The sequence below is a fragment of the Chiloscyllium punctatum genome, chromosome 23 (genome assembly GCF_047496795.1).
Source record: "Chiloscyllium punctatum isolate Juve2018m chromosome 23, sChiPun1.3, whole genome shotgun sequence".
Lineage (NCBI taxonomy): Eukaryota > Metazoa > Chordata > Chondrichthyes > Orectolobiformes > Hemiscylliidae > Chiloscyllium > Chiloscyllium punctatum.
The window spans coordinates 45,732,608-45,755,408 of NC_092761.1; the positions used below are offsets into that span (position 1 = coordinate 45,732,608).

The 22,801-nt window shown below is 47.7% G+C and overlaps 1 long non-coding RNA gene across 1 annotated transcript in view; it reads left to right on the forward strand.

The window, feature by feature from the left end:
* LOC140494061 (uncharacterized) overlaps nt 1-22,801 on the forward strand; it is a 160,185-nt gene that overhangs the window by 118,930 nt on the left and 18,454 nt on the right. Inside the window, exon 2 of the long non-coding RNA XR_011963900.1 lies at nt 1,603-1,757. This is a non-coding gene — a long non-coding RNA (uncharacterized lncRNA). The remainder of the gene's footprint in view (nt 1-1,602; nt 1,758-22,801) is intronic.

The following is a 22,801-nucleotide window of genomic DNA, read 5'->3' on the forward strand; positions in this document are numbered from 1 at the left end:
CGATTCTGTATGAGCGGAGAGGTTTTACAAACAAACTGTGCACATCGGAAAACACGTCCCAGTCTCTTGTTTTCAGTAAACGGTGAATTGCCTCAGTGTGGCTGCAGGCATGGGTGCGCGCCGCCATCTTTATTTGGGGCAAAAATTCACTGGACACGTGTGGAGCCGCCAGCTTTGTAGGGGGCAAGGTGCAGCCAGGCGCATGTGCAGCCTTTCTCTGGTACAGAGTCATTGGGCAGGATTTACACAGAGCACATTCAATCTCAGAGAAATGGATGTTTATTTCTAGATTTGTTTCATCATTCATTTAAATGATTTGGTATCATAAATGAGTTTGCAGGTCATACAAAATTGGAGGTATTGTGGATAATGAAGAAGGTTACCTCAGATTACAATGAGATATTCATCAGATGGGGTTTCATTTAGAGAAATGTGAGGTGCTGCATTTTGGAAAAGCAAATCAGGGCAGGACTTGTACACTGAATGGCAAGGCCCTGAAGACGTTTGCGCAACAAAGAGACCTTGGACTGCAGGATCATAGTCCTTGCAAGTCAAGTTGCAGGTAGATAGGATTATGAAGAAGGTGTTCAGTATATTTTCTTTCTTTCGTTAGAGCATTGAGTATAGGATGTGGGAGGTCATGTTGCTGTACAGGACATTCGTTAGGCCACTTTTGGAATATTGTGTGCAGTTCTGGCCTGCCTCCTATCAGAAGGGTGCTGTGATACTTGAAAGGTTTCAAAAAGGACTTACAAGGATGTTGTTAGGGTTGGAGGATTTGAGCTACAGGGTGAGGCGTAAAAGGCTGGGGCTGTTTTCCGCTGAGTGGTGATGTTATGGAGGTTTATACAATCATGAGGGGCATGGATAGGGTAAATGAACAAGGTGTTTTCCCTGGAGTGGTGGTGTCCAGAAGTACAGGGCATTGCTTTAGGGTGAACAGATAAAATTTCAAAGGGCCCTAAAGGACAACTCTTTCATGCAGTGGGTGGAATGAGTTGCAGAGGAAGTGGTAGAGGCTAGTACAATTAAAACATGTTAAAGGCATCTAAATAGACACATGATATGATTAGGAAGCATTTACAGGGATATGGGCCAAGTGCTGGCAAATGGGAATAGACTAGGTTCGGATACCTGCTTGGCATGGATGAGTTAGACCAAAGGGTCTGTGTCGGTGCTATACATCTCTATGACTGTGGGATCGTAACAGCTTATACTGCTCTGCTTCATCTCTGGGTTCCCTCATGACCACTTTGTCAATATCTAGCTTCCTCAATCTCGAACAATGGGTGTATTTTTGGTCTGTTTGGTATTTTAATAATATAAAATACCAAAGGGTGTATTTTTGGTCTGTTTGGTATAAAAATAATAACTATTATTTTTACAAACATTTCTGTAAGTTAATTTTTCACTGCCACCCAGCCCCTGACCATGTGCTGCTTATCAATATTTTCTGGAAAATCTTTAACAGTCAAGAATTCCTTTTTCCAATAAGCAAGTGTATCTTCCTTCCATTTCTGACTATCTCATTCTGCACCGTTTTCATTCCCTGTAATCCATTTTGCTCTCCCTGAAACATCAACTGTGTTTCTCCTTCCACAGATCCCAGTGATTAATGCCAAAACCCTGTTGCCTGTGGAGAGGGTGATGTTTGACTTTCTTGTACAGCTGCAGTTTGTGTGGTGAAGGTGCTCCCACAATGTGGTTGGGTAAGAGACATTACAGAATATTCATTCAGCAACAGTAAAGATCTGAAGGTAATGTCCAAATCAACAACAGTTCATATTTTTATTGTCATGCTTATAATTCCACAAAAATATTATTTAGAATTTTAAACATAAGGCCAGAGACGGATGATATTAGGTCAGGTGACCAAAACCATTGCCAAATAAGCAGGTTTTGAGGAATGTCTTAAAGGAGGAAAGCAGACCTGTGAGGTTTTAGCTGCAAATTTCAGACCTTGTTGCTTTGGCAACTGTAAAAGCAGCCACACTGGTGAAGTAATGAATTAACAGATCATTGGGAGTCTCGAACAGAATGGGTTGTCGAGGTCTCAAAGGTTGTCTGATGCAGCGAGCTAGGGATGATCACAACCAGGAATTAAATCAAGGGTGAGAATTTTAAATTGAGGGATGTGGGCTGGATGCTGGCAGGTGAGACTAGATTGGGTTGGGATATCTGGTCAGCATGGACGGGTTGGATTGAAGGGTCTGTTTCCATGCTGTACATCTCTGTGGATCTATGTTGTTGATTATGAATAGGAGCCTTTTGATGGATCAACAAGTTTTGGTACGAGGGAGTACTTGGGCACCAGAGATTTAGTTTTTCTTGAGATTACAGGGAGGTTGAATGTGGGAAGCTGGCCAGGAATATGTTTGGATAATGAAGTCTGGAGATAACACAGAGATGGATGAAGGTGTATAAGCTGAGACAAGGGTGGAATCAGCTAGAATTAGTGATCTTGGAATGGGACTGGGCTGTCACCCTCACCTCACCTCTGGGATTCAGCAGGTTGTCAGGTTGGGAATCAGGGCGGTAACACAATCGGGAGCTGAGTGGTCCTGGTGGAGACTAAAAGGAGTGTCACTCAGCTGACTGTTGCTGAGCAGCTGCTGCTTGGTAGCCCTGTTGATGACATTTTCCGTCACTTTACTGCTGATCGAGTGTGGACTGATAGAGGGAAATTGGCTGGGTTGGATTGCCCTGTGTTTTTGTGTTGAACATCCCTGGGCAAGGTTCCACATTGTCGGTAGATGCCAGTGCTGGAGTGGTACGTGACTTGGTGGGTGGCAAGTTCTGGGGCACAAGCTATCAGTGTTATTGCCAGAATATTGGCAGGGCCCGTAGCCTTTGCACTATTTAACCATTTCTTGATGTTATTCAAACTGAACCAAACTGGCTTAAAACTCACATCTGTGATGTTAGAAACCACTGGAGAAGGCTAAGATGGATCATCCCACTTTACACTTCTGGCTGCAGATTGCTGCAAATGCTGTCATCTTATCTGGTGCATGGGTGTGTGAGGCCCCTCCATCAGTAAGGGTGGGGATATCTGTGATGCTTCCTCCAGTGAGTTGTTTAATTGTCCATCACCGTTCACAACTGGGTGTGGCAGAACTGCAGAGCTCCGATCTGTTCCACTGGACGTAGGATCACTTAGCTTTGCAGATTGTGCTGGAGTACAGTTCTGCTGCTGTTGATGTCCCACAGTGCCTCCGAGATACCCAGTTTGAGATCCTACATCTCTTCAAAGTCTGTCCCATTTCGAACGGTGATAGTGCCACTCAACACAATGGAGGTTTTTCCCAACTTTGGAGACTTGTGTCTCCGAAACGAATGTGTGATGGTCGCTCTTACCGATACTGTCATGGACAGATGTATCTGAAGCTGGTCAATTCATAACAATGAGATCAAGTATGTTTTTCCCTCTTGGATCCCTCACGACCCCCTGCAGACTCAGTTGAGCAGCTATGTCCTTCAGGACCTGGCCAGCTCAGTCAGTAATTCTGTTGCAGAGTTAGTCTCGATTGTGAACATTGAAATCCTGTACCCAGAGGACCTTTGACACCTTTTTACTTCCTCAGTGCTTCCTTCAGATGTTGTTCAACATGAAGGAGAACTGATCCATAAGCCAAGGGAGGATGGTACGTGGTAATCAGCAGGAGCCGTGTGACTTCCTGGTCTCCGGAGTCAATGCTGAGTACTCCCAGGGCAAATCCTCCATGTCTGTGCCACGACCTCTGCCTGGTCTGTCCTGCCGGTGGGGCAGGACATATCCAGAGATTTCAGGAGAAAGTGAAGACTGCAGATGCTGGAGATCAGAGTCAAGAGTCTGGTGCTGGAAAAGCACAGCAGGTCAGGCTGATGAAGGACTTAGTCTCGAAACATCGATTCTCCTTCTCCTCAGATGCTGCCTGACCTGTTGCGCTTTTCCATCACCACAATCTCAATATCTTGGGATGGTGATGGTGATGGTGGTGTCTGGTGGTGTCTAAGTCTGTAAGGGTTGATTTCATGAGTATGACTATGTCAGGCTGTTCCTTGATTGGTCTGTGAGACAGCTCTCCACATTTTGGCCCCAAACTCCAGATGTTAGTCTGGAGGACATTGCACCATCGAGAGGGCTGATTCTGTGGTTGTATTAAATGGTGCCTTCTTAGATGCTCAGTGGTCCACCCAGTTTCATTCCTTTGTTGAGACTTTGCAGTGATTAATACAGAGAGTAGCTGGCTGGGCCACTGTCAGGTTGACAGGGTTTTTTCTGCCATTCACAATGATTCCATGGAGATCAGGAGTTTCCTAATTCCAGTTATTTTTTCTTAAATTCAGATTCCACTGTCTGCCAAGATGGGATTCGAATCAGGACTTCAGTCATTTGTTTAATATTTTGGTTAAAATTTAAAGACATTAGGTTTGTTCACTCACTTTAAATATCACTTACCCAGGTTTTGTTTCTTTGTGAAACACTGTCCATCATCCTGTCTCCGCCATCCTTCTCTCCAACAACAAGAGTTTGGAGCACATGGAGTTTATCTGTCACTAAGACTGAGATAATCCAATCTGCTGCTTCCCTCCCTCCCACTAGCCCACGGAGCCAAACTGCCTCACGTGGTGTTCCCGGTTTTTGTCCAAACCTACATCTTTCTCCAATCTCATCTCATGTCCAGCCTTATCAGAGCTCACCTTGACCCTTTACCCTAATCTCACTAAACCATAGCCTTTCCAACTCTCTTTTCTCCTCCTCCACATCAGTCCCCTTCACTGATTCACAGACATTGTTCCTGTTCTGTCTTTTCTGGTTATGTCCTTCTCTCCCATTCTGTGAAAAACTGACATTTGACCTCAAGGTTGTTGGAAAATCCTGCTCCATCTCCACACTCCCTTTTCTTTCTGAATTCCATGCATTTGATGTCCCTCATGGATCTATCCTTGGCCCCTCCTGTGTCTCACCTACATACTGCCAGGAGGTGACATTGTGCAAAAGTACCGTGTTAGGTTTCACATGTACACTGACGATGCCCAGCTCTCCCTCCCCATCATCCCTCTCCATTACTCCACTGTTACTCAGTTAACGAATTGCTTACCAAATTCCCACTACTCGATTAGGTGCAGTTTCCTCCAATGAAACATTGCAATGTTTAAACCCATTGCCTTCCAAATTCCTTTCCCTTCCTGCTGAGTCTCTCCCTCTCACTGGGAACTATGCAGCAGAACTAGACTCTTCACAATACTGCTGTTATATCTGACGCGAAGCTGACCTTCTTATTAGACATTGACACAATCCCAAACACCAGGAATTCCAATCTCTAAACCGTTGCTTATCTCCTCTTCACCCCAGCTCCATTTCTACTGAAACCCCTTACCCATGTCTGTGTTGACTTAAACTTGACGAATCCAAAGCAGAACCCTTCATTCTGTGACTGGCTCAGAATTTAGTTTCAGACTCCCCTCTCAGTATTTACCCTCAGAGACATCAGTATTTATTCTGTCAAACCCCTTAAGAATCTGGTGGTGTGGTCTGATTGTAGGTGGTGGAAAGGCAGAGGATGATGTGTAGTATCTGGGTGGAAGGTCAGGACTTGAGGGGGGGTGTTCTATCCTTGTTGCAGTTGGAGGTGTGGGTTTAAAAGGCAGATGTGCGGATAGTGGATGGTATTGACCACATGGGAGGTAAAATTGCAGTCCTTGAAATACGGGGCAATTTGGAATATTCTGGCTTCACTGGAACACAGCAGTAAGCATGAGACAGAGATGTTGGCCAGGGAACAGGTTCGTGTGTTAAAGTGGCAGGCATCTGGAAGATCAGGGTCTGTTTTTGCAGCAGAACATAGATCATTAGTCGCCATTTTTGGCACCTCCACTGAGATGCTGCCAGACACAGCTTCCTGTCCCCTCCATTAACAGCTATGCACCCTCCCAGCCAGATCGTAATCCACTCCTTTGTCTTTCCAAATGTTCTAGTCTCTCTTTGGGTTCTGTCCCTGCCTATTATTGACTCTTTAACCCCTATCTGTTGCAGTACAAAGATCTGCAGGTTAGTTGAATTGGCCAAGCTAAATTTCCCATAATGCTCAGGGATGTGTAGGTTAGGTGCATTAGTCAGGAGAAATGTAGAGTAATAGGGTAGAGGAATGGGTCTGGGTGGGATACTCTTCGGAGGGACGCTGTGGACTTTTTGGGCCGAATGGCCTGTTTCCACAATGTCAGGATTCTAATTTTCCCAGCTCCCATCGGATCTGAGGAAGGGCCACTGGACAGATTTCTGTTCCCAGATGCTGCCAGACCTGCTGAGCTTTCCTAGCACCTTCTGCTTGTTGTTCCTGATTGACACCATCCATACACCTTCTGGGTTTGATTCAGACAGGGGGAGGATCCCACCACTGACCTCACAATGGGGTCCAGCTGATTGATGGAAGCTTCGGACCAATAGGAAAGATTGGTGGGACCGGTGGACGAAGTGGAACCAGCTGGTCACCCAAACAATGGGAGTGAATGAGGGGCATGGCCAGTGGGATGACACGTCACCAGTAACTCAGCCGATGCAATGCCACGTGACTCTGAAGTTGGTGAATGTGGGAGGCGGAAACAGGGAAGGGGAGAGTGGCCTCAGAGACAGGTAGAAAATGAGTCACTTTAGACTGGGAAGTTTTAGTTACCCTCTGTGCGGTTCATAAATCTGAATTAGAAACTCTTAGTCCCGCGTTTGCAGCAGATGGGAAAATGACTGCGGACATCAGGCAGTGACAGTTCCTGGGATATGGCTGCCATCGTTATTGGGAGCAAGGTACAGTGAGGCACATGTGCATGTCCCCTTCCTAGGATTGTGGGGGGAGAAGGTTTGAAGAGTGGCATTTACACATCAAGCACATACCAAGAGAAAAGTATGTCTTTATATTCTTCCTGCACTGACTGTGAGTTTTGTTTTGTGAATTCATTTCATAGGATATTAAATCAGAATAATTGAGGTGGGGATCTCAAAAGCAAGTTATTAGAGTCAATGGAGTCATTAGGATCTGAATATCATTGGCATTTTACTGTGGAAGGAGAAAGGTTTGTCTATTCTGTTTGTGGGAAGATATCTCCAATATTTTTGTTAAGCAAAAAGATGTACAAATTCGTGTTTGGATCACCCTTTGGGTCTGTGCTCTGTTCTGGGCCCTGGGGCTGAGGAAGAAGATATTTGCCTGAGAGGGAGCCCAGATTTATCCAAATGACACCTCGTCTCTTTGTAAGAACTCTCAGATTTAGACCCAATCACCCACTTCATGATGTTAACCTGTAAACTTCATATTTTCAATTACCTGCAAACTTCGTTTTAAAAATCCTTTTGGACTCAAATTCCAGCACCTTTTCAGGTGGAATGTTCCAGATTCTGACAACTGTCTGTTCATTCAGAAACTGCTGAGGTCCATGTTGACTCTGGGGTTACAAAGGGCTGAATTGAAAGATGAGGTGCTGTCCCTGAGCTCCCATTGAGATGCATTGGAACAGTACAGGAGGCTGAGGGCAGTGTAGGTGTGAGCAGACAATGAAAATAACAGGCTGCACTGTGAGGGCTGCTTGGCTCAATGAGAGTGTTCTGGAGTTGGATGTAAATAGTGAGGTGAGACAGGGAGAAGGTGAAGCTGAAACTCAGTTTTAGTTCAGGCCGTTCAGGAATTCACAGTCCCAATGGGAACAGCCAATTTGTCAGTGATACCTGTGGAGTATTTGTTAACAGTTTTTAAAGTATTATTCCTGAGGGCAGTTGAGAGTTAACCCCATTGCTGTGGGTCTGGAGTCACATGTAGGCCAGGCCAGGTGAGAATGACCGTTTCCTTCCCTACAGGACATTAGTAAACCAGATGGGTTTCTAACCATCAACAATAGTTTCATGGTCATCATTCGCCTTTCCATTCTAGATTGTATTGAATTCCGATGCTGCCATCAGCCATGTTGGGATTCTAACCCTAATCCTCGGAACATTGCACATGTCACTCATCTGGCAGGAATACCATTAAGCCATTGCCTTCCTTTTTAGCAATGTTTAAAAGAAAGTTCAATCATTCTACGTGTACAATGTGAGATAAAATACTGCAACGTCCATGTGTCAGACACTCAAAAAGTTCAATCAACAGAAAATTGTTTGTGGGCGAAATATTTCACTTTATTGGGGTGTGGTTTATTACACAAAAATGAATCCAAATAAAAATCTTATCCCACGGCCATGTAATTTCTGAAGCCGGAGGGGGATGACAGAGACAGGGAGGGTTGTGGGGCCAGAGGGGGATTGTTGTCCAAACATCACAGTGGTGTACATGGACTGCAGCATTTCAGGGAGGCGGTTAACCACTACTTTCTCCAACACAAAGGTGGCCAATAAATACTGGTCTGGGCAGCAAAGGCAACCCCCAGTGAATAAAACCAAGCAGTGACCTCTCTGAGCTGACTGGCTGTGAAGTTAAAAACCTCTCTGGAAATGGAGTGGGCAGAGAAGAGAAACAGTGACATTTCACAGCTGTCCTCAGAGAGACCTCACCCTTGGAAGTACTAAGAGCCGGGAATCAGCTCAGTGAGTTTCAGTCTCTTCAAATATCAATCTTAGTCGGTTTTATTTTATTAAATCTACAATAGTGAGCCAGGTGAGAATTTCTTTTTAATGTCTTACGGTCTCTTGATTAAATGCTTAAGGTATAAAACGGAAGCATTAAGTTATTCTCGGGCAGTATTTTTCGAGCAGTAAGACTGTGCCTTTGTCTTGGTCTGTAGATTGTTAAGGCGGAGAGATGGCCTGTTGTAGAGTGGCGTGCTGTTCCTGGCGGATGTGGGAGATTAGGGAGAGTTTCGATGACCCTGATGATGATGTCTGCAGGAAGTGTGATTGCAAATCCTGTTGGATCGCATGGATTGGTAGAGGAGTGATTAAAGGCAGTGAGGAATTGACAGGAGCCTGGGGGTGTGATAAGGGGCAGTCTCAGGATTGCAGGATTGCAGGATACTGCAGATACAGTCAGGTAGATGGGTTACCTCCAGGAAAGCTAGGAGGGGTAGGTTGGTACTGCAGGAGTCTCCTGTGGCTATCCCCATCTCAGACATACTGTTTTGGAAAATGTAGGTGGTAATAGACTTTCAGGGGAATGTAGCACTGACAGCGAAGTTACTGATACTGAGACTGGCTTCTAACATAATGTGAGGTGTATCCAGTTCCACATGATCGATGGTGATAGGGGACTCTCTAGTCAGAGGCACAGTCTGCCATTTCTGCAGCTGACAGTGAGACATCAGAATGGGGTGGTGCTGCCCTGGTGCTAGTGTCAAGGATGTCTCAGAGGGAGCAGAATATTCTCAAAAGGGAAACTAACCAGTGGGAGGACATTGTACATTGGTACAAATGGCATAGGAAGGGGAAAGCATGGGGTCCTGACGAGCAGGGAGATTTGCTAGTGCCACTTGGGAGGCATTAAACCTGTGAGGGAGTCAGGGTAATCCTAACGAGGTGAGTCTGAGGCTGGTACTGTTCACCAGTCAGACTGTCAAGGCAGGCAAGAGCAAGTCACAGAATGAGGTGGGACGGACCAGTTGCACTGCATTTATTTCAGTGCAAGAGACCTGACAGGTCAGGCAGGTGGGCTCAGGGTATGGTTTGGAACATAACACTGGGATATTATAGCAATTACAGAGGCATCACTCAGGGATGGATAGGACTAACAGCTGAATGTTCCAGGGTATAGATGCTATAGCTAGGATAGAAAGGGGCCAACAGAGCAGGGAGAGAAGTGTTTTTGATTAGGGATAACATTATGGCTGGGCTTCGGGAGAATATTCCTGGTAGTACCTCCAGGCAAGTTATTTGGTTGGCACTGAGAAATAAGGAAGGGATGACTATATTACTGGGATTGTATTATAGACTCTCTACCAATAGTCAGCGGGGAATTGAGACACAATTTTTCCAGGAGACCTCAGATATCTGTAAGAATAATATGGATGCAATGATAAGGGGTTTTAACTTTACCAACATGGCCTCGGAGTGCTGTCATGTTAAGGGCTTGGATGGAAAGGTATTTGTTCAGTGTGTACGAGAATATTTCAGATTCAGTTTGTAGATGTACCTACTAGAGAAGGAACAAAACCTGACCTGTTTTCTTTATTCATTCCCGGGATGAGGCGGTCACTGGCTCGACCAGCATTTATTGCTGCGTTTACCCAGAGGGCAGTTAAGAGTCAACCACGTTGCTATAGATCTGGAGTCCAATGCAGACCAGACCAAGTAAGGATGGCATTTTCCTTCCCTAAAGGTCATGAGTGAACCACATTGGTTTTTCCAACAATTGACAATGGATTCCTTGTCGTCACTAGATTATTTTTTTCAGATATTTATTGAATTCACGTTCCAAAATCTGCCGTGATGGGATTCAAACCCGGGTCCCCAGAATGTTATCTGGGTCTCTGGATTAACTGTCTAGCAATAATTTCACTCCGTCATCGCTGCCTCTTAGAAAATGAGGCAGGGTGAGTGATTGAGGTATCAGTGGGGCAGCACATCAGCACCAACGATCCCACAGTATTGTGGCTCAGTGGTTAGTGCTGCTTCCTCAGCACCAGGGACCTGGGGTTGATTCCACCCTCAGGCGACTGACTGTGTTCAAGTTGGCTCATTCTCCCCAGTATTTGTGAGGGCTTCCTTCGGGTGTTCCAGTTTCCTCCCACAGTCCAAAGATGTGTAGGTTAGTTGGATGAATCATGTTAAATTTCCCATAGTGTCTAGATGCAGTATATGAGGTTTTGGGATGTGCAGGCAAATCTCTGCCTGATGTGAAAAGATCCTTTTGTGGTCTTGGACACAGGTCAGAGGGAGGTGTGGCCGCACATTTTACATTTCCCATAGCGGCAAGGGAGGGTCAAGGGTGTGAAACATGGGTTGGTGGGAGGGTGTGGACCGAACAAGGAAGGCGCAGAGGGAATGGTCTCTGCGGAACACAGATAGGGGTGGGGAGGGAAATATGTCTCTGGTGGTGGGGTCTGACTTTAGGTAGCAGAAATAACCGAGGTTAATGGGCTGTATCTGGAGATTAGTGGGGTTGAAGGTGAAGACCGCAGGATTATATTCTTTATTGTGTTTGGAGGGGTGGGGTAAAGGCGGAGGTGCGGGAAGTGGAGGGTATGTGTTGGAGGGCATTGTTGATCAAGTCAGAGGAAAATTCCGGTCCGTGAAGTCGGCCTTTCTGGGATGTCCTGGAGTAGAATCCAAAGAGATTAAACAAATGTATCACAGACAAAAGATTAACTGGACCAGAGAATAGGACCCCTTAAAGGTCAACAAGACTGTCTATGGAACCACAGGGGGTGCGAAAGATATGCAAATATTTCACGTCATTTTTACTGGAGAAGTATATGGAAGCTCGAGAGTTTGGAGAAATAAACAGTGATAACTTGAAAAGTGTCCATGTTACAGAGGAGGTGGTACTGGATGTCTTAAATCGCATCAAGGTGGATAAAGCCCTGGGACCTGATCAGGTGTATCCTGGAACTTTCTGGAAATCTAGGGAAGTGATTGTTGGGCCTCTCCTGAGGTATTTGTATCGTTGATAGCGACAGGTGAGGTGCTATTATTCTTTTTAAAAGGTGGTAAGGAGAGGCCATGGAACAAGAGAACAGTGAGCCTGAAGTCAGTGGCAGGCAAGTTGTTGGAAGGGATTCTGAGGGACAGGATATCCATGTGTTTGGAAAGGTAAGGAATGATCAGGGAGAGTCAATGTGGCTTTGTACATGCACAATTGGGTCTCACTAACTTGAGTGAGTGTTTTGAAGTGACAAAGAAAATTGATTAAGCCAGGCGGTGAATGTTGTTTATATGGACATTCAACAAGGTTCCACAAAGCAGACTGGTTCGCAGGGTTAGATAACATGGAATGCAGGGAGAACAAGCCATTACAAAACTGCCTTGAAGGGAGGAGACAGAGGATGATGGAGGGTTGCTTTGCGGACTGGAGGCCTGTGAGCAGCAATGTGCTGCAAGGATGCATATTGGGCCCTTAAATAATGACTTGGATGTGAATATATGAGGTATGGTCAGTAGGTTTACAGAAGACACCAAAATTGGAGGTGTAGTGGACAGTGAAGAAGGTTAGTTCAGAATACAACAGGATCTTGATCAGATGGGCCATTGGAGCAAGGAATGGCAGACGGAGTTCAATTTAGATAAATGCGAGCTGTTGGATTTTGGAAAGGCAAATCAGGGCAGGACTTATACACTTAACGGTAAAGTCCTGGGGAACGTTACTGAACAAAGGGACCTTGGAATGAAGGTTCATCGTTCCTTGAAAATAGAGTCACAGGTAGGCGGGGGAGTGGATGCAGCATTTGGTACGCTCCCCGGTTTTGGTCAATGTATTGAATGCAGCTGTTGTCATATTATGGCTGTACAGAATACTGATTAAGGCCCTTCTGGAATTCTGTCTTCAGTTCCAATCTCCCAATCACAACATTTAAAAAGGTTCCAACTGGGTACATGAATAGGAAGGGTTTTGATGGATACAGGCCAATAGCTGGTAAATGGGAATCCATTAGTTTAGGATTCCTTGTTGGCACGGACGAATTGGACTGAAGGTCTGTTTCTTTGATCATAATAAATTAAGATGCATTCCTCTATTTTGCGGAGAGCTAGCTGAAGCACAGATAATTATCCTTGGAGCTGAGAAGGTGAAGCAGTGATTTCGACCCGGTGCAGATTTGGTTCCAAGGACTTCAATTTGCAGAGAGAGAGAGAGGAATTGTTAACACTGTCACAATTTTTAGGAACTACTTTCAAGTAATTGGCAAATAATACAAGGTGAAAATGTGAACACTATTTTCCTCAGTAAGTTCTGAGCATCTGGAACAGTCTGAATGTCACAGATTCAGCAGGTATTCTGAAACAGAGGGGGGGGGAGGGATAAAAGGAGTAAAGGATAGGTGGGGATAGAATGAGAAGAACAGTTGGATAAAGGAGTGGATAACAATCTGGCTGGGGGAGGGTGATTAGCTGTTAATGGAGACTGTTAGTGGCGAACCATAGGTAGTGTGTAATGGCAGGCTGTGAGAACGAGGACTGGTGTGTGGGGTAGGGGGGCTAGGACATGAGGTTGTTAACTTATGGTTAGTCACTAACTGTCTCCATTATAAGCTTTTTTTTTTATTTCAAAAATATACTTTATTCATAAATGATTTGATGGTCTGTACATTTGATCATACCGTACATATGTCCACATTTACGAACACAGTTTCGAACTTATCCTTGTCATTTACAATCCTGTGCCTTTTTCAATCTTGTACATATACATATATTTGGCTGAGGCATCAGCAGAGCCCAAAAAAACGTCCGCATGGGCCCCCTGATCTTCTTTAGGCAGGCCGATCTTACACGGTGGTCTTTCCCCACCGCGCCTTGGCGGCAGCTGCCCCAAGCTTCAGCGCGTCCCTCAACACGTAGTCTTGGACCTTGGAATGTGCCAGTCTGCAACACTCGGTCGGGGTCAACTCCTTCAGCTGGAAGATCAACAGGTTTCGGACCGCCCAGAGAGCGTCCTTCACCGAGTTGATGATCCTCCAGGCGCAGTTAATGTTCGTCTCGGTGTGAGTCCCGGGGAACAGGCCGTAGAGCACGGAGTCCCGCGTCATGGCGCTGCTCGGGACGAACCTCGACAAGCACCACTGCATTCCTCTCCAGACTTCCTCTGCATAGGCACATTCCAGAAGGAGGTGTGTGACAGTCTCGTCCCCACCACAGCCACTTCGAGGGCAGCGTGCGGTGCGGCAGAGAGTCCAGGCGTGCATGAAGGATCTCACAGGCAGAGCCCTTCTCACCACCAGCCAAGCCACGTCTTGGTGCTTGTTGGAAAGTTCTGGCAATGAGGCATTCTGCCAAATGGCTTTGACAGTCTGCTCAGGGAACCGCTCGACAGGATCCGCCCTCTCCTTTTCCCGAAGGGTATCAAGGACACTACGTGCTGACCACTTCCTGATGGACTTGTGGTCAAAGGTGTTTTTCCTCATAAATTTCTCCACGAAGGACAGGTGATACGGAACGGTCCAACTACTCGGAGCGTTCCGCGGCAGCGAGGCCAGGCCCATCCTTCGCAACACCGGGGACAGGTAGAACCTCAGAACGTAGTGACACTTGGTGTTTGCGTACCGGGGATCCACGCACAGCTTGATGCAGCCACACACTAAGGTGGCCATCAGGGTGAGAGTGGCATTGGGCGTGTTTTTTCCCCCATTGCACCGGTCTTTGTACATAGAGTCTCTTCGGACCCGGTCCATCTTTGATCTCCAAATGAAGTGGAAGATGGCCCAGGTGACTGCGGCGGCACAGGTCCTGGGTATAGGCCAGACCTGTGCCACATATAGCAATACTGCGAGGACCTCACACCTGATGACCAGGTTTTTTCCCGCGATGGAGAGCGACCGTTGCCCCCATCTGCCTAGTTTCTGTCTCATCTTTCTGATCCGCTCCTCCCAGGTCTTGGCGCATGCCCCAGCCCCCCCGAACCAAATACCCAGCACCTTCAGGTGGTCAGTCCTGACGGTGAAGGGGATAGAGGATTGGTCGGCCCAGTTCCCGAAGAGCATGGCCTCGCTCTTGCCTCGGTTTACCTTGGCCCCCGAGGCCCGTTCGAACTGGTCACAGATGCACACGAGTCTGTGCACTGACAGCGGATCCGAGCAGAAAACAGCGACGTCATCCATGTACAGAGAGGCCTTAACCTGCAGGCCCCCGCTGCCAGGAATAGTCACCCCTCTCAGGCTCGCATCCTTCCTGATGGATTCGGCAAATGGCTCTATGCAACACACAAACAAGGCGGGTGAGAGGGGGCATCCCTGTCTGACTCCAGATCTTACAGGGAAGCTATCTGATTCCCACCCATTGATTGAGACTGCACTGACAATGTTGGTGTAGAGCAGTCTGATCCAATTTCCGATTCCCTCCCCAAAGCCCATTTTGGAGAGGACATCCCTCATATATGTATGCGATATCCTGTCAAAGGCTTTCTCCTGGTCCAGGCTGATGAGGCAGGTGTCTACCCCCCTGTCCTGCACATAGGCGATCGTATCTCTGAGGAGTGCGAGACTCTCAGAGATCTTCCTGCCCGGTACAGCACAGGTTTGGTCCGGGTGGATCACCGATCCCAGAGCAGACCTGACCCGGTTGGCAATGACCTTTGACAAGATTTTGTAGTCTGCATTTAACAGTGAGATTGGTCTCCAATTTCTAATTTCCTCCCTCTCCCCCTTCCGCTTGTAGATGAGGGTGATGATGCCTTTCCTCATGGATTCACTCATGGTACCTGCCCGAAGCATACTGACATACACCTCCAGCAGGTCCTGGCCGATCAAGTCCCAAAGAGCGGAATAAACCTCGACTGGTAAGCCGTCGCTTCCAGAGTTTTATTCTTTTCGAAGGACTCGAGGGCCTTGGTCAGTTCATCCAGAGATAGCGGCTGGCCCAGCCTCTCTCGTGTTCCGTCATCTAGGACCTCCGTGATAGAGGACAGGAACGACTGGGAGGCCGCGCTGTCGGTTGGCTTCGAGTCATACAGGCTGGCATAGAAGGATTTACTGATCCTCATGACGTCAGCCTGAGATGACGTTGCCGAGCCATCTTCTTTCTTCAGGCTGCTGATCACGGAGCTCTCTTTGTGCACCTTCTGGAAGAAGAAACGTGAGCACGTCTCGTCCTGCTCCACCGAGCGGACCCTGGACCGGAAGATTATCCTGGAGGCCTCCGAGGCAAAGAGCGAGGCTTGCTGGCCCTTCACCTCCTTGAGGTCCTCCGTGACATCGACCCCCATCGTCTGCAGCAGGAGCAGGTTCTGCATACTTTCCTGGAGCTGGGACAGTTTTCCCCGCCTCTCTCTCGCCTCCTGGACACCTTTGAGGATAAAGAACCTCTTGATGTTCCCTTTTACCGTTTCCCACCAGTCCGCTGGAGACTCAAAGAGGGGCTTCACGGTTCTCCAACCTGCGTAATCCCTCTTGAGCTCTTCGATGTTTCCCGGGGTCAACAGCTTAGTGTTCAGTTTCCACGTTCCCTTGCCCACCCGCTGTTCGTCCTGTAGGTGACAGTCGGCCAGCAGGAGGCAGTGGTCAGAGAAGAACACCGGCTTGATGTCGGTGGATCTGACCGAGAGCGTTCGGGACACAAACAGGTAATCTATCCTTGAGCGGATAGACCCGTCTGCCCGTGACCAGGTGTATCTACGCTGCGCTCCATCTGCAGGGGTGCTGAAGACGTCGTGCAGCTTGGCGTCTTTGACCGTTTCCATCAGGGCCCTGGACGTAGCGTCCGGTTTACTGACCCCCCCGCCGGATCGTCCATCTGCATCAATGATGCAGTTGAAGTCTCCGGCCAGAATGACCGGCCTGGACGTAGCCAGCAGCAGTGGAAGCTGTTGCAGGACGGCCAACCGTTCAGTCTTACCCACTGGGGCGTACACGTTGATTAGTCTCACGGGAGCGTTTCTGTATTTAACGTCCGCAACGAGGAGGCGTCCGCCCACCACCTCCTTAACCTCGGAGATGGTGAAGTTGCCTCCCCGCAACAGGATACCCAGGCCGGAGGCGCGGCTATCGTTGCCCCCCGACCACACTGACGGCCCGTGGGCCCACAAGCTCGACCATCTCCTGTAACTGCTGAGGTGCGGTATCCCACACTCCTGCAGAAACAGGATATCGGCTTTGACGTGGGCCAGGAAGGCCAGCGTTGAAACACATCGCGTAGCCGCTTTAATGCTACGCACATTTATGCTGGCAATTTTAAACCCCATTTTACCAGTTTACGGGGTTACCAGTGTCCATTTTCTTCTGGTCTTGCTCCAGTGGGGTAGCTGCGTGCATCTCCGTGGTGACGGCAAACTGCTGGACCTTCCCAGGGCTGAGGTAGTTGTCCGGCTCCACGCTGGAGTCATGTCCCCGCTCTGGTGTCATCGTGTCGGACCCAGGGTCCTCATCGCCCCGTTCTCCATCTGACAGCAGGGCTGTCACTGGGACACTGCTCCCAGTTCCCTGGAGCTGTGGGCCGGTGGGTACCCCTTGGTTCTCACCGGGTAGGGGGAGGCCTTCACCCATCCCCTCAGAGGGATCGTCTTTTCCTTCTTGGGCGGTGCTGCCCTCCTTTCTCCCCACGGCGCTCTGCCTCTTCCTCCGGAGGCGACCCTTCTTGCGCCCGTCCTCACCCTCGGAGGAGCTGCCTGTATCCTCCTCTTGGAGGTGTCTCTTCCCCCTTCGCTTGGTGGCTTTGGGGCCCTCAAGAGTTTTCCTCTTCCTGTTTTTGACGATAATCCACTGCTCTGCCTCCTTTGATCCCTCCTCTTCCATTTCCTCCGTCTGTCTTGCAGGAGCTTGGGTCGGCTGCTGCATCTCCCCGCTGTCTGCCGCCTGCTCCTCTACAACCTTCCCTTCCTTCTGGGTGCCTCCAGGCACCGTTCCTTTGCTGATTCGCGGTACCTCGCCGGACTTTGTCGGTCTGCGGCTATTGTTGCCACCTCCAGCACCCCCCCCCCTCCCCCCGTCTTGGGCAGGCCTTGTACATGTGGCCCGCCTCTCCACACAGGTTGCAGCTCTTTTCTTCCTGACAGTCCTTAGTCAAGTGACCCTCCTGTTTGCAGTTCCTGCAGATGGTCACTTTGCAATCCACCGCCACGTGTCCCGACTTCCCGCAGGTTCGGCACACTTTCGGCTGCCCTGTATATGTCAGGTAGCCTCTGCTCCCTCCGATTGCGAAGCTCGAGGGTGGGTGGAGGATGTTCCCACTGTCATCGGCCCTCAGAGTTACCTTGACCTGCCGCTTACTGGTCCAGATCCCAAAGGGGTCGATCACATCAGTGGCTTCTCCCTCAACTTGGATGTACCTTCCCGGGAAGGTCAGGACATCAGCCGCTGGAACATAGGGGTTGTACATATGGATTGGAACAACCCGATTCCTCTGTGCAGGAAGCACACACAATGGGGTCGCCAACAAGATGGAAAACAGCGGCTCCCCTTCCTTCTCCTTGAAGACCTTCAGAAGCTGTTCCCACTGCTTCACGCTTCTGAAGGTCACATCAAAGTAGCCTGCGCCAGGGAAATCCTGCAGGCAGTACACATCTGCAGCTGCAAGGCCACAACACTCCAGCAGAACTTTCTTCACAAACACTGTCCGATACACCGGTGTGTGCTCCTCCTCCTTCTTCACAGTCACCCTGACTGTGTTTCGAACCCCCTGGCCCGGGCAGCGAGTGGCTGCTGAGGCCATAGCTCAGAGGTTGGCTGGTCCCTGAATTGGCGTTAGGCCGAAGCCAGCATAAAGATCCACCAAGAGCAGGTCAGCACAACCAAACGATCCTTCAACGTCCAATCACGATCCAGCGATGGTCTCTTCACTAGCTCTGATGACTCGCAACTCGACACCTGTCCTGATAAGAACAGACACTTGATCTTAGCCAAAAGGCCGAGAAGCGATATGCTGTTGCCCACCTATATCACTCCCGATTGGAGCTGCCGAGGACACAAACCTTTGGAATATCCTCCCTAACCCCCTCTGTCCGCCTTTAAGATGTAATTAAAAATTGTTCTCTTTAATCAACTCTTTCCATCATTCGTGAAACATTTTAGGAGATTTGTCAATGTGAAAGGCTCCATGCAATATAGGTAGTTGTTGTTATTGTCTGATATCAGGAGAAACAGGGATGAGCAGCTGCTGTCAATCACCCGGACTCCTGTATGATCGGGAGCACGTGCTGTAGGAGGGGAGACGAGTACACGGGCGCAGTGCTGGCCAACAATGGGAGTATGTGCAGTATAGGTCAGTGCCTGGGAAGGAGGCTGTGGGTGTGAGGGATTAATCTATCATTAGCAGCTTCATCCCTCTGGGAGCAGGACCCAGGGGAATGGCCCTTCTCTTGCTACCCTGACATGTGATCAGACTATCAGTGGGGCAGCGTTTTGCAGAAAGTTATCAGAACTCTCCTGTGAAGATTCAGGGTTGTTATGGAAAGGGACAAGGATGGACCTGCAATTCTAATTCTAATTTGGCTCATTTTAGTCAGATGGGTTTTGGCCAGAGTGTGCAGGAAGCAGTGTATGCAGGATGGTTCTCATCAGGAGCTAGGAAACTGAATTTGAAGAGAGTGTGTGTGAGAACTGGGTGTGGAGGAAAGGAGTGGGGGGATTGGTTTGGATTTCAGTTCACAGAAGAGAGAAATTGTGAGACTGAAGTTTAAAGCTTTGGGGGAACAAGGAAACTACAGTTTAATACAACAATTGTCTTATGAATTTCCATCCTGTATTAACAGTGGTATCTTGTGTGCTCTGTTGTATGGTACTGAAAGGGTGGATTTGCGGATGAGAAATACAAATTGAACTTCATGTTCCGATCTGATAGTTACTTGATCCGTGCCGATCTGAATATCATTGGCCTTTTCATCTGGAAGGAAAGGTGTGCATTCTGTCCGTGGGCGAATATTTCAAATCTCAGTGTGACTGCAAAAGTACTGAGACACAGCCAAGTCCATGTCAGCGTGGTGAGTGTGGAGAGAGATTTCATTTGTTTTTGAAAGTCTGGAAAATCATGGCACATTTCCCAGGAACAATTAATCCACAACTTTGTTTTGTAGAAGGACAAGTCTTTAATTAACCATACAACCAGAAAGACACAAGGATACCTGCACCATGGGGAACACTATGAAAACGGGATTGTTGTAAAGGAGTTCATTCTCGATCATGGATTGTAATCCATTGACATTGTCCCGTCGGTTCCAGCCCCGCAGGGAAACACTGGGAATATGAGGAATGTAATGGAGGTTTCAGTTATTAAACTGTAAAAAGTGCAGAACAATTTACAAGGATGTTGCCAGGGCTCAGGGGTCTGAGTTATAGGGACAGGTTGGACAAGTGAGGATTTTATGTTTAGAGCAGAGGAAACTGAGGGGGTTCTTTTCTAGAAGTGTATAAGACCATGAGAGGCATGGATAAGGTGAATGCACTCAGTCTTTTTCCCAGGAACTCGAGGATTGGACGGCTTGATTGGATCAGTTTAAGGTTAGAGGAGAAAGAATAAAAGGGAAGCTGAGGGGCAACTGTTTTACACAGAGGGTGGTATGTATATGGAATGAGCTGCCAGTGGAAGTGGTTCAGGCAGGAACACTCACAACAGGTAAAAGACATTTGGACAAATACATGGATAGGAAAGGGTCAGAAGCAAATGGGCCAAGTGCAGGGAAATGGGGTTAGCGTGGATGGACTTTCTGGTCGGCATGGGCCAGTTTGGGCCAAAGGGCCTGTCTCTGCTGTCAGACTCGATGACTGTAAGTGTATTTGCTCTTTCTCCCACTAACTCTGTTGGTATCCTGGGATGTATTCCATCGGGGCAAGGAGACTTGTTTACCTTTAGCTCCATTAACTTGCCCAGCTCTAACTCTATCGTGATAATGGGTGTTTCTTGGTCCTCACCTTCCTCAGTCTCCTTATCAATTACTGGCATGTTCTTCGTATCCTCCATTGTGAAGACTGACTGCTGTGTACTCATATTCCTGAACCCGGCTGGATAGGAATAACCAGGCACAGAACTCTGAGAGGTCTTCTTTCAGTATTTATTGATGAGACACGGCAGTTACATGGATAGTGTACATGCAAAACACCTCCAGGCAGCATCAGGTAACTCCCCGCCTGTCCGATGTACGGCTCCCATTCTTAAACCTTGGTGGTTTGGGACTTTAAATGGAGACTGTCTCTCAGTATTATCTCCATGGCAACGGCAGTTAGAAAGTCGAGGTCAGTTCAGCACTTTGTGGTTAAAACACATACCCCACCCCCACGCCCCCATGGCTCCCTCAAGTATCTGACAGGCACTTCAGTTTCAGTGGGGCTATCTATCGGGATTCTGATGTGGAGGAGCCGGTGGTGGGGTGGACAAGGTTAAAAATCACGCAACACCAGGTTATAGTCCAACAGGATTATTTGGAAGTACAAGCTTTTGGAGTGTGCTGTGATTTTCAAGTTGCTCAGGATTATCTCTATGGTAACAGTTAAGTGCTTCAACAATTCCAGAGGCCATATATTCCCCACACAATAGGTTCCCCTCTAGCAGTGTAAACTGCTGTTCCGGCCCTGGGGATAGCTACTCATCACTTTTCTCCCCCAATCCCATCTCGCTTTCTGTTGATCTTTAAAGTTTTTCTAATCTCCTCGTTTCTCCTTGGTCTTTGCCAATCTGTGTGCATTCTATTCCAGTTTGATCGACTCCCTTATTTCCTGAGCCACCCACGGCAGATTATTCCTTTTCCTACAGTCCTTCCTTTTCCCTGATCGGTAATTTTGCTGAGCACTTCAAAAAATTGCTTTGATATTCCCGCACTGTCCGTCAACTGTCCCACCCTAAACTCTTTGTTTCCAGTCTACATTAGCCAACTCCTGCCTCATCCTATTGTAGTCTCCTTTTGTTTAAGCACTGGATCTTGGGATTGGATTTAATCTTCCAACTTTCCATCTTTGTTCTAAGGTCAACCAGATTTATCAGAATTCTTTTATCAGATTACGAGGTGAGGCGATGTTTCCTGGGTGTATTGGTTTTCATTGTCAGTGACCTTGGCTTTGTAATAAAGTACAGGATGGATATTCACAACAGCGTACTCTGGACGCTGCAAATGTACGACACAATCTAAAATCATAAATCACTGTCTCCCCTCAGTTTAAAATTGCAAAATCATTATCTCCTACATGCTTCCTCACTATCTAAGATTGGAATGCTAATCCACCTGACTATCTGTCATTTTCCGAAAATCTCCTTTGGTGAAGGTGATGATTTTTGGATTCAGCTTTCCCATTATTACCGCCTCTCCAAGGACACCCTGCTTTATCCTCAATCATAGAATAGCCTTTATCCTCAATCATAGAATAGAATCCCAACTGTGTGGCAGGAGAGCATTGGCCCATCAAACCCCACCAACCATCTAAAGAACATCCCACTTGGAGCACTCTTATCCTTGTAACACTGCATTTCCCATGGCTGATCCACTGAGTCTGCACAATTATGGAGACTGTGGACAAGTCCACACCGACCCGCCAAAGCGCAACCCACCCATACCCCTACATTTACCCCTTACCTAACACTACGGGCACCCACAGAAACACAAAAGGCAGCATGTGTACCTGAGTTGAATGAACCTGCACTTAGGAAAATTTTAGAACAATCACAACTAGTTAGAATTACAGAATCCCTTAGGTGCACAAAGGGACTATTCGGTCCATCGAGTCTGCAATGTCCTGCTGTCCCACCCTACCTCCATAACCCCACATTTAGCATGGCTAACCCACCTAACCTACAAACTACAGGCCATGTTAGCACGGCCAATCCACCAAACTGGCACATCTGTGGGAGGGTCACATATTATGTCTAAGTGCTCAGGATTGTGGATGAAGGCTCACAAATACTTGAGTCTGACAAAAATCCTCTTTTTTTTTCAAAATAAAATCTGGGGGAAATTGCAGCCAGATAGTTTTCCAATTATCTCATGAGAAGAGATTTCAAAACTCGTGCCCCTGACCCAGGGGGTGCAGTGAAGTCACAAAAGGTCTGGGAACCATCAGAAATGTAACCAGTTGTGAGCAAGGTGAGAGTGAGACAAGGACAAAAAGACAGTCTGTCACACAGGGGAAGGCAGGAGAGATTAAACAGCAGAAATGGTAGTCCCTCAAGGCCATGGGGAATGGAGTTAGGGCTGGGAAAGAAACCAGGAAACAAGGTGAGCAGCTGTCAAAGAAATACATTGACAAAACAGATTATAACAACATAGAGGGCAGAGTACACAGT